Raw genomic sequence first — 11,849 nt, forward strand, 5'->3', positions numbered from 1 at the left:
GCAAAAAGGACCGATTTCAGGAGAACCATTGCCAATGTGGTGGCCCCCCACTGAAAATGAGATTCACGCTGGGTGACTTTGATGTATGTTTGGACACAGATTTCAATGAGGACAGGATCTCAGGAGAGTAACAAGAGGTCTTGTTTTCATTTCAGCTGAGTAAAATCATCATTTCAATTTACAATACACCACTTTTTTCAATGCACTACCGTGGTCTCAAACAAAGCTAGTTAAATAAATCCAGAACATTTCCATATCTACCAGCAACTAAACTGAAGGCTGAAAGAATGTCTTTTATTTAGCTAATTACAGAGGACTTGAAAGGGTAGTGAAGAAAAAGTTGAAGAATTAAATCATAAGCAAAATGAGAATTTAATTGCAAGCAAGCATCGAAGCCTTGAACTGCACCACTAGATACCAGCCCACAAAGCCCCACTGATCTGAGAACTGAAAGAATGAGCTTGTAACTCTGGAAGGAAGTAGCTTATTTCTGCTTCCCACCACAAGACAGTACTTACGATTGGTGACAAAAACCTGTTCCCTGCTTGGGGAAACAAGGAATGTCTGAGCAGCAGAAATGAGTCTTCCTACTGTGCTCCATCATCCCCGAGGGAGAGGAAGCAACAGGCTCTTGTTGGTAGGCACGTGAAGTCCGAAGTGCACGGCGCCGCATCCATCCAGTGGGACCCACGGGAACTGCTCCTCACACCCCCAAATTCGGCTCCTCGCTGCCCACTCACACTTTTTTAGGTATCACCAGCACCATCTGGTGGGTGCTTTGCAGCACGTGTTTCCTTGAAGGGAAAGCACAGGATTTTCGAATGGAGGACTGTCTGCCCTCCCTCTAGAAATACCTCTTACGTTGCATTAGCATGTGGAAAAGGTCAAATATGTTGAATATGTTCATCTTTATTCGCAATTAATTTTCCAGAAGATGTTAAAAAACCTCTCTGTAAGAAGAGGAATTATTTAGCCATCGACCTTTCCTAAACCCTAATGTACTGGTATTGTACATCATCATGTTGGCTCTGATTGTGAAAATTGCTTTTCAAATCAGAAAAATAAGTAAAATACACAAAATAAATTTGGACCAGTTAGCAATAATGGTAACTGTAACCTAGAGAACACCTACAAATGTGCATATGAATACATTTTGCTGCCAGAAGAACAAGACAATATGAAGGACGAGTAAGCTGCAAGATGAAAGTAAAGAAAAGAGGTAGAATGGGTTTAGAAGTAAAACAAGGAACTGAGAATCAGATAATCTCTTCCTGTCCCTCATTTTGTACGGGACCATGCACAAGTCACTCACATGATTTTAATACCTTGGTTTCTCTATCTGAATAAAAGGAGCAATCATATAAACCCATGCAAAGACCCTGAATTCCATTATATTTTCAAAGTCATTTGGAATTCTCGGAGAGATACAAGTATGATTATGGTTTACAAAGTGCTTGAGTAAACAATCCCTACATTTTCATACGAACATTCTCACCTTTATTAATAAGCCTACAGCTCTTCACAGTAATGGGTTCAAAAATTTGCCAATATTAATGAGGCTTTACAAAACAGAAGAAGGGGAAACCTCAGCTGAACTTTCAAGGATGCTCATTTAAAAGGGCTAGCTGCAAAAAGCAAACATTTCATTTTGCAGTTTACACATCACCAGAAGTAAGAAAAACAAAGAAGGAGAAATACAAATATAATGTCATGTTCCCCCTTCTCTGCATTATAACTCTACCACTTGGAGGTTTCTTTATTTCAGTTAAATTTACCTATGACAGATGATGTGGTGAGGAAACAACTCTAACAACAGCAAGCAATGAATCAGCATGTTCTAGATGGCCTTGTCTGACAGAGCTCAGCACCTATCCGTGTACTGCTGGTCCCTATTTATTGTCCTTGCAGAACTCACTGAGTCCTGTGACATTCCAGTGAATTTTTCCATTATGCAGGGTTTTACCTTCTGTTGACAGATACTTGTTAAGAAATGTGCATCAAAGCAGTGAACCCTGATTAAATTGGGGGAAATTTAAAAAAGCCAATTGTGCGAAAAACTCATGGCTCCATCTGCCTACCAATCACTAAAGATGCAACTACCAACCTACAGAGAAGACTAGGGCAGCCCCTTCATGTTTTCCCTGATTTCCTGGGGATTTCCAACAGGAGTTGCTCTAGTGCTTATGCTACAGAAAGACACCACCACACTCTCTCCCTCTTGGACAGTCAGGAGCACCTCAGCCCTTTTATCTGTAGATCCAGTTCACACTCAGTGGTGAGATGTGCCAAGTTACTCATGAGAAAGAGCGAGCTTCTGGGCAGCTACAGATCACTCCTGGACCAGCAACACCTCAACCTCCTGGCCACAGCCTGCCCTGCCCTCCGAGGGTATTGGGCAAGGAGGTTTTGAGCCATTAGAGAGTGTCCAAAGGGGGCGAGGACAATGTGGAAGGGCCTGGAGGGGAAGCCATGTGAGGACACTGAGGGCACTTGGTGTGTTCAGCTGGAGAAGAGGAGACTGAGGGGAGAGCTCAGTGCAGTTCCAACTGCCTGGGCAGGGGCAGAGGAGGGGCAGGGACTGAGCTCTGCTCTGGGGAGACCAGGGACAGCACCCAGGGAGTTGTGTCAGGGGAGGTTTAGGTTGAAAATTAGAAAAAGGTTCTTCCCCCAGAGGATGGTTGGGCACTGACCAGGCTCCCCAGGGCAGTGGGCACAGCCCCAAGGCTGCCAGAGCTCAAGCAGTTTTTGGATGATACCCTCAGGCACAGGATGTGACCCTTGGGGATGGGCTTGTGCAGGGCTGAGGGTTGGACTCAATGATCCTTGTGGGTCCCTTCCAACTCAACATATTCTGTGATTCTGTGAAAGTTGGCTGTGACAGACCCATTACCCAGATCTCTGTCCAGAAGCAATTTTAGAATTCCCACCTTTACCAGCTCCTTCAGTTACAGATGCTCCATTTCTGCTAGGAACACTCACCACAGTAATACATTCCAACTGACCAACTCCTGTCACACAGATCTTCAGAGAGCTGACAGATGATGGGGTTTTCTCAGCTACTTCTTAAACTTCAACAAATAACATTGATAAGGGGATACATGATGGGACAAAGACTTCTCTTTTTCCTCTTTCATAATCAAGTCTAATAACTTTTTATAGTTGGGATCACATCAGTTAGCCATCTCTCTCTCCTGACTGCAAAGTCTCAGAGGCACCAATAAAGACAAAAATTGGTCCAAAACACAAATGCTGGAGTTAAAGTAGCAAAGCAAGACAATCAAACACTACAATTCCAGCTGACCTTGCAGTAATAGGATCACATCAAGATTAGTCTATGTCATAGATTAAGCCCACTGAAGTAAACTAATCTTTCTGTAGTCACCTAAGACTGTATGTTTACTCACTAAGCTGGGAAAAACTCGCTTGTGTAAAATGCATATTGCTGGAACAGCTCATCCAGACTGCACTTACAGCAAGGTTTAGCACAATTATTGCTGCAACACTGACTTTAAGGTGCCTTCAGAAGGTAAAAGCTCTTTAAGCAGGTTTTTAAACCATATTGTGTGATTTACGAAAACTAAAAGACTCTCAGACTACCACTTCACATTTAGGCAAACATTTGCCTGTCTGTGCCCAGGAACTAAGGTACAGCTGGGGGCATTTTCGTCCTCATAGGAAGCCCCTTTCTGGTGCATACATCACACTCCTCTAGAAAACATATTTACAGCCTGCACATCTTTAGGAGTTGTCCATTCTGCCATCTCAGTACAGGCTGCTCACAGCCATTTCTGCACGGTTCCTTCTCTCCTTCACCTCTGTTAATTAAAATGTATTCCAGGGTCTCAAGTTTGAGTCTCCATCAAAACATCAACATATGACTGAAAGAGGGAAACTGGGGGAATTAACACAGAAATAAACCATATTTTGGCAATGTTTCCTCACATGCCTTTGTTTTCCTACTCACGGAAACAATCACAGCCCAATGCCCCCAGATAACATGACTATGAGTTTTATCTGGGAAAACTCTGTAACCCAGATGCTGAGCTGACATCAGATGCTGTCTTACTGAAGGCACAGTGTAAGTGCCACCAAACCCAGGCTGTGCAAACCTCTGGGGAGTCAGCACTGCAGAAGCACCAGCATAGTGAGTCCCTGCCTGCACTGCCTGTCTCTGTGTCACTGTCACACTGCTGCTGCTGAACTCACCAAGCTGGTCTAATTTGATACTCATTTTTTAAAGGAGTTCCTGCCCCAACAGAGAAAGTGCAAAATTTAAAATGAGCAGGTCCACTTACTGTTTGAAAACATACCTACACATACATCCAGTCAATATATTCCTGCTTATTAGTCCACTCAAAGCAGCTTTCCCCACTTATCCTCAAAAATTTCATCTTCATGTGCTACAGGACAAGAGAAGAGCAATGAAATGAAGAGCTTCAAGAAATATTTTATGAGTAGGTACAGTCTTGAGAGCAAATTTGTAAATAATGAATATAGTCCAAGACTAATTTGACAGAGGATGAAGAAAACTTCTTGACTATGAAAACAAATTCCAGTTCACCAAGTACTCTTCTATGCTGTGCAATAGAATACGTTTCTGGGTTTTTTCCCCCTTGGCAATTACTAGAGTTTTCAGGGCCCAACCCTACACACCTTACAGGTGTGGAACTCTCCACATAAAATTTACTACAGCTCAGAAACAAAAGCAGTGCATATTTCAGAACTTAGGGGAGAGTTAAGCATAGATGGGCTTTATGCCAGCCCTCAGCAGTAGGCTGAATTCCACCTTTAATGAAGTCGATATGAACTAGGCTTTTCCAGGATCTGCAGAATTTGGCCTAAATTAGAAAGTTGTTGTTATATTGTTTCACTGCAGCCAACTAATTCTCAGCATAGAGACACATTTCAATCAGAATTCTGACATGGGCTTTAGTGGGGAATAAGCAAATACAACAGTAAATGGTTGCATTCAGCTCTGTGCATGTGCATTAATCACCTTTGGTTCTGCTGTCCAGTGTCCAGCTCAGCAGGGCCCATGCCTTGGCCTCCTGGAATCATTCCAAAAATAACTCCATTACCATCACTAAGGGCTGGTGGGATGGCTCCTGTGACTGGAACTGTGAATGGAAGGATACAGGAAGGCAGGCAGGGGGTGTGTCAGTGCCCAGCTGGAGCACATGGAGCTCTGGGATGGATGGGGAGCCTGTGGGTCAGGATTAAAGGGAGGGCAGGGACAGGGGACATTACAGTGGGGTGTGCCACAGGCCCCCTGACCAGGAAGAGGAATGGACAGACAGGAGCAGCCTCATGTCCACAAGCCCTGGTATTCATGGGGCACTTCAACCAGCCCCATACCTGTTGGAGGGACAACACAGCAGGGCATAAACAGTCCAGGTTCCTGCAATGCATTGATAACTCCCTTCTGCAAGCGACAGAGGAGCCAACAGGCAGATTACAGTACCTTCTCACTACCCACTACTCCCACAAGGTTCTGCTAAAAGTGTTAGTATTAAAAAGAGAAAACACATTCAAGGCTACAATATTTTCACAGTTATTAACGGGATTATTATTCCCTAATAAAATTCAGGACTGTGAACACCAAAGACCTATTTTATGAGGACACATCTAGTTGTAACTATGAATGAAAAAGAAATCCCAAACAGAACAAGGAAGAAATATGGTGATATGGCAACTTGAACCACTGGTATTTTTAAAAAGAAAGCTTGGTCTCAGCTTGATGCAAAAGGTTTTAAATTAGGTGTGATGGCAGGCAGTTTCAAGCGAGTCTGACAACTGGCTTGAATGGAAACAAGACTGAAAAGAGCCATTTGTAGCTCTGAACACATCCGTATGTGATTACTCGTGATGATTCTATCCCTGACTGACTCCATTTGCAGACACTTTCCTTGACAATGCATGACTCTTGCTTAGCTTAACCCACATTTTATCCAAGATGTCCTTGCAAGATGGATTCTTGGAAGAACTATGTTTGCCCACAACTTACTTTTGTGCTTTTAATTTCCAAACTTGAGTGTTCTGAACAAAGGGTGAAGGCACATGCTGATTCCATTCAGACTGATATTACTAGCAGAAATGGATAGCAAGTAAGATTTCTGCAGCAAAATGAACATGAAATTTCAAGGAGAAAGGCACTTTGAAGAGTTTGCCATTGATGCTCCTGGAACTGGCAGCCAGGGCTGCAAAGAGACTGAGTTGTGTGTATTTATGACATGGTTCATAAATACCCAGCAAAAGAGTGAGTCCTCTCAAACAGAGATGACCATAAGACTGAGGTTTTCTTGCTGCCGTTGAGCTCTCTTTGGAGTTGCTACATCCATATTCACTAGTTCTTCCTGGCTGCTGTGCACTGCCAGTCCCTGCAGGACTCCTAAGCTCAGGAACAGAGAGGTATTGGCAGCTTCTCACCTGAGACACTCAAGGCCCAGTTGGTGACTAAGTCACTGCCAGGCTCCATTTCAGCAGCCACATAATCAACACAGAGAGGTGAAAAGCTACTGTATTGCTCTAATTTAATTTTCTGTCATGAGTTCACTTCAGAGTGAGCATGACCATAACAGATTCCAGGGTGGGTGGTAAAGCGAGATGAACTGCAAACTTTCAGAGATCTATCCCTTTGCTTCAGGTCAAGGAGGACTGAAGAGAAAATCATGACAGTGCAACAAAAATAACACCAGTTAGACAAAATTACTTAATTTCAAGTCTTTGCCTTGCATCATGTTAACAGCACCAGCCATTTTTCATTCATCACCTATTTCTTCTACTTTCTATGTATCAGCAATGTTTTGTTCTACAAGTATAATGAGTACTAAAACCCCTGAACTTTGATGAAGCATTTAACAAGTACATAGCAGAACATATGTACATACCTCTGTGCTTTTTCCTCAAGCATGCATCAGACGTCTAAAAATATACTTCCAGCATTCATTTGGAAGAGAAGAAAAAGAATCTCTCCCTTCTTTTAAATACAAGAAAGAGACAGAATATATTTGTTTCGATGACACAATCTAGGTATATAAAAATATTATTGTATAAACACAAAAGCTCAGATTTACACTACTTAGGATGAATCGAAGTTCAAATATCAGAAGAGATACTGGAAAAGAAAAGTCCCTCTTGGGAGAAAAACACAGGCAGCTCTCATCTCATTGAAGGTAGAGTGAGCTTTTTTTAGCTTTCTGCTTTGCAAAAGACCTTTGATCCAAGCAAATGGCCACTCAAACAGTGGTAGAAAAGACGACCACATTTATTTTCTCAGCACCCAATCTGTTCATTTACCTTACTGTTCTCCTTAAAACAGAAAAACGAGAAGCACCTACCTTGTCAGACTTGAAGAAAGCACCATATCCTTGGGCTGTATGTTAGTTAAATGTAGGAAGATACTGTTCAGTGTAAACCCAAAGTATTCCCCATAGCCCTGAGCATGCAGAGGTTCTTTTAGCTCTGCTGGAGGATGTGCAAACGTCTACTCAGAGTATTACAAAAGGCTAATTCCTAATTCCCTTGAGTAAGCCTGCTTGCTGCTATGGACTACTACAGGCTTTATTCCTATTAGAGACTTACTGGTTGCCAAAGGTGACAGTGCTGTGTCACAGATAATCATGAAAGTGATATGGTAAAGGGTTTCCAATATTTGAGCTCTGAGTAAAAAGATCCAATTGTTAAGTCTGTAGCTGTTTAAAAACCAAGCGGGTAGTTATGTTTTACTTTTCCAACATTGCCATAATCACATACTTCCATTCACAAGCCAAACTGTCACTTGAAGAATCAAAGTGAGCACTTTGGGGCAGGCTGGTACTACTGCCCAGATACCAGCAATGATGGAAAGTCAGAAAAAAGAGTGCTTGCATTCATTCTTAAATTTTGGGTGTAGGCCACTTAATCTTTTCTAACCCTGTAAATTAGAGCCAGGCTGGTTACCAAACAACAGAACAAATCCTAGGAGGGGTTAACACCTGAAATTCCATCTACAGCAGGAACAAGAACAGTGGTACTGACTGGAGACATATTGTTTGATGTACTCTGCTACTCTGAAAAGACACAGATACCTGGCAACCTAGCTGTAATCATAATGAAACTCTCTTTAAATAGCTGAAAATATCATTATTCAGTTAGGCATTCTCCAAGGCATATGTGAACATAGGCATGAATTTAATGAAATTTCTGCATCACAACTTGCTTGTGTTTCTGTAAGGGAAGCTTTGTATTTTATTTGTCAAAAACCTAAATGAGGCAATTTTGGTTTAGTTGACTTATACAATCCTGGAGTGTGTTGTTTGAACAAACTATATTGTGGCATTTAGCTTCAGGTAACACAAAGCAATCTTTCCAGGACAGAGTGTCAGAAAAGAAGCTGCCTTGCAAAGAAACCTTTCTTTTTTATTTATTAATTTGTAAGGAAAAAAGAAAAATATTAATTTAATGGGCAGATGAGTTTCCAAAGAGGTGACAAGACAGCTGTAGGAGAAGTTCTCAAAGTCCAAGTGTAGCCACTGAGTTCCTGGCTGAAATGCACAATATAGCACACTCGTATAGCTGAAATTACTCTGTGGTCTGCTACTTTTGAAACAATGCTTTAGTTTCCATAACTAGGAAACCATTTTAAATAAATCCACTTTGTAATTCTCAGCCTCGAATAAACTACTTTCAGAATCCTGTTTTCTGCCCAGTAGCACATCCCATGTAAAAGACAGTGTTATACAGATTTGTGCTCTGTTCTAAATGTAACTGGTTTCAGTAGTTTTTCATGGTCTGAAACAACTAGAAAGGTCACAATTAATGCAACCACAAACAAACCTTTAATTATTCTTTACATTTTTTGAGTCCTGGAGATTGATGTTCCCGTGTGGTTTCTCCCTGTCTCGGTGACACACACCGAGCCCTTCTGTTTTAGGCAGTTTCCTGGTTTTTACCCCTTTCCCGTGAGTCCGGCCAGGCTTCCCTGCCCCGTTCCCACCAGGCCCCGGCAGATGGCGAGCGCGGGCCGCGGGCACGGTGTGGGCAGGGATGGGGAACGGAGGGAGGGGCACTCTGGACATCCTTCTTTGGGATCTGGGGAAGGGAGGGAAGGGGGCTCTGTGCATCGTTTTCTCTTTTCATGGCTGATGTCCCAGGGCTATGGATTTCCTACTTAAGTGTGTACCAGTCCCAGATGTCCCTAAGCTGCCCAAACATGGACCTATCTTCACCTACAAGGAAGGCGAAGTGACACGTTTCATTTAGGTCAATCTGGCAGCAACTCAAAAAGACAAAGAAACAGGTCAGAACACATCTTGCTCACACGCCAGAACAAGACTCAAGAAGGACATGAATATGGGAGAGAGAAGAGGATTAATAACCTGAATTTCCAGGGGATCCTGATCATTCTATCACAGGATGTGACAGTGCTTCCAACAGCGAATATGTTCTCTGGAAGTTTTAGTTCTCTGGCTGCATCCTCAGCTACAGTAATCCTTGTCTTAGGATGCTGGATAACAGTGCAGTATCTCCCAAACACACTGGTAATTTCTAATTTGGTCTTCCTCAGATTCTTTATTAAGGATCAAAACCCAAAACAAATTCTTGGAGCACTGGCCTCTAAAGTGAGTCTCTGAAAACAGGAGCTACCAGCAGGCAGAAACATTATTTCTCTTTACCCAACTAAAGTTGAGACTGTGTAATAGGCTCAATCAGAAAACATGACCACAAAAATGTATTTTTGTCTCCCTATACAGAACTGACTATAGCCCTGATCTTCACACTGTTGATCTTGCTGCCCACTCAGCCCTGTTGGGGGTCACACAGCGACTGCCCAAGAGCATCAGAGAGGCTGGAGGGTCACCAGCCTCACATGTGGCCAATACACCAGCATCACCTGCCTCTATGGCCAAAGGCACAATCTGACGCATAGTTACTTCTCACAGACACAGACTATGAAAGAAACTCCTGCTGATATTTTTTCAAATTCATTTTTAGGCAATTTAATGTTTTGAGAATTTCATTTTTAATACAATCAATGTTATCAGCTGATGAAGGACATTCTGCACTTACTGAAATGGAAGTAATGTAATCATGATCATTGGAGACAGGTTGTGGATACTGATCTATGTGAACTACGTGCTCTTAGGCTGTCAGCAACGCAGAAGGAATTGATGTACCAAAATCTAGACAGTAATAAATAAATAAAGCAGATAAATATTATTAAGAATAAACTACTGTTACAACAAAACTACATGTTACAGGACCAAAACAAGAATTCTGGCTAAGAACCCACTGCCCCTCTAAGGGGCTCTGAGACAAAGGAAACTGCTGAAGCCAGACTAACACTATTAGCAGACTCTTCTTAGAAAATCAGACTTACAGCTGGTAATAGGAGACCTTTAAAGCTATTATTATTATTATATTAACTTCTGGAGAAGACATAAGGAGGTTTACAGCTGCCATAAAAGATGATTGCTTCACTGCTATTGTAAGCACTATCAAACTCAGGCATCAGTAATGCTGAACTAGAACTAATCTAAAAAATACAAGATTTTGACTGAGGCTCTGCACTTAGCTAGTTGAACTAAAAACCTAAAAACCAAAACCAACAAAACAAAATAAACAAATGAGAAAAGAGAGAGAGAGATTGGTTAGTGTTCACAGACTCAGAGAATACCCAGTCACTGCTCAGAATGCTGCACAAAAATGCAATTCAGCAGGTTATTATACCCAGGCCCTCAGACTCCCAGACCATTTGCCAATTCCCAGCAAGGCTTTCAGAATGTTCCAGTTCTCATCCTGGGCCATCAGCCTCCCCCCAGCTATTCCTCCTCCTTACCAGAAGGGAAGTAGTCTCCACTCTGTTGGGTGATTTCTAAGCCAAAGCCATCTCTGTGAGCAAACCTTCCTACCTCCAAAAGCCAGGTGTACCTCTCAGGCAGCCAGTCCACACGCCTCTGCTGCTCAGGGCTTTTAATCTTAAGCTTGATTAGGGGAGAAGAATGTTTAAGTCACTGTCTTCCTCATGTGCTGTGAGCAGACCCTGCGTGGTTTCTCGGTGTTCCAGGCAGAAGGGAGCCAGAGCACACCGTGTCCATAACACCTCCTCTGTGGCCATGGCTGGCAGATACACTGGCACAGAGCCACCATCTTCTCTAAAAGGGTCCAAGGAACAATCAGACAAAGGAAAACAAATTATTTCCTTCTGAAAAGGGTCTTCCTAAGGACAGCTTCCACTTGCCTATGCTTTTATGTTGGTTGCCAACATGGTAGTGAGGAACCACACATGAAAGGGAAGCTAACCTCACAATCACACAGTCAACTGTGTGACATCTGTTGAAAACGGCAGGGGGTGAGGATTCTGAGATGCCTTTAAGGGTTTTGGGGGGCATTTTTTATAAGCTCTGGGAGTCAATGTCCTAAAACTGAACTTGAACAGTGTGGGCCCCACTGCAGCGAGGCAGGAGGCCACCTAAAATGGCTGGCACCAGAAACAGGGACACATCAATGCCTTGTTTGCTTCCTTTCCTCCCCAGAGGATCCCTCCCAGTCCCCTGTGTGGCATTGCTGCAGGGCAACCCCCCTCCTGGCACAGGTAAGTCGTGTATGGGGTGTATGATGTGATGCTTCTCCTCCCCTCCTCTAGGAGACAGCTCATGGTTGAGCTCAATAGTAGTTGTGTAAAGCAGAGAGGAAAAAATAGCTCTGCCTCCTCCACATTAATTAGCTTTCAAATCTCTGCACTGTATCTCTTCGGACAACTTCAGAGGTCTTAATCTATGTTAGGAACTAATTAAAGTTATGAGGAAGGATTCTCAGCCATACCTTGGCACATTTACCCAAGGAAAAGGGGCATGAGAAGCCTGAAGTCA

The 11,849-nt window shown here is 42.8% G+C and overlaps 1 protein-coding gene across 6 annotated transcripts in view; it reads right to left on the reverse strand.

The window, feature by feature from the left end:
• Positions 1-11,251, reverse strand: part of TRPM1 (transient receptor potential cation channel subfamily M member 1) — a 97,515-nt gene extending 86,264 nt beyond the window's left edge. For 3 of the 6 annotated variants that reach the window (XM_051770473.1, XM_051770468.1, XM_051770472.1), the window contains exon 1: positions 10,817-11,251. The gene's annotated coding sequence lies outside the window, so the exon portion shown is untranslated. Of the gene's footprint in view, positions 1-518; positions 795-4,310; positions 4,401-4,996; positions 5,536-10,816 lie in introns of those variants that run through there. The other 3 variants (XM_051770470.1, XM_051770469.1, XM_051770471.1) reach the window with 3 other exon arrangements.
• Between the last annotated feature and the right edge of the window lie 598 nt (positions 11,252-11,849).

Source organism: Manacus candei, unplaced genomic scaffold (genome assembly GCF_025592945.1).
Source record: "Manacus candei isolate 608988 ecotype Guabito, Panama unplaced genomic scaffold, ASM2559294v1 h1tg000119l, whole genome shotgun sequence".
Lineage (NCBI taxonomy): Eukaryota > Metazoa > Chordata > Aves > Passeriformes > Pipridae > Manacus > Manacus candei.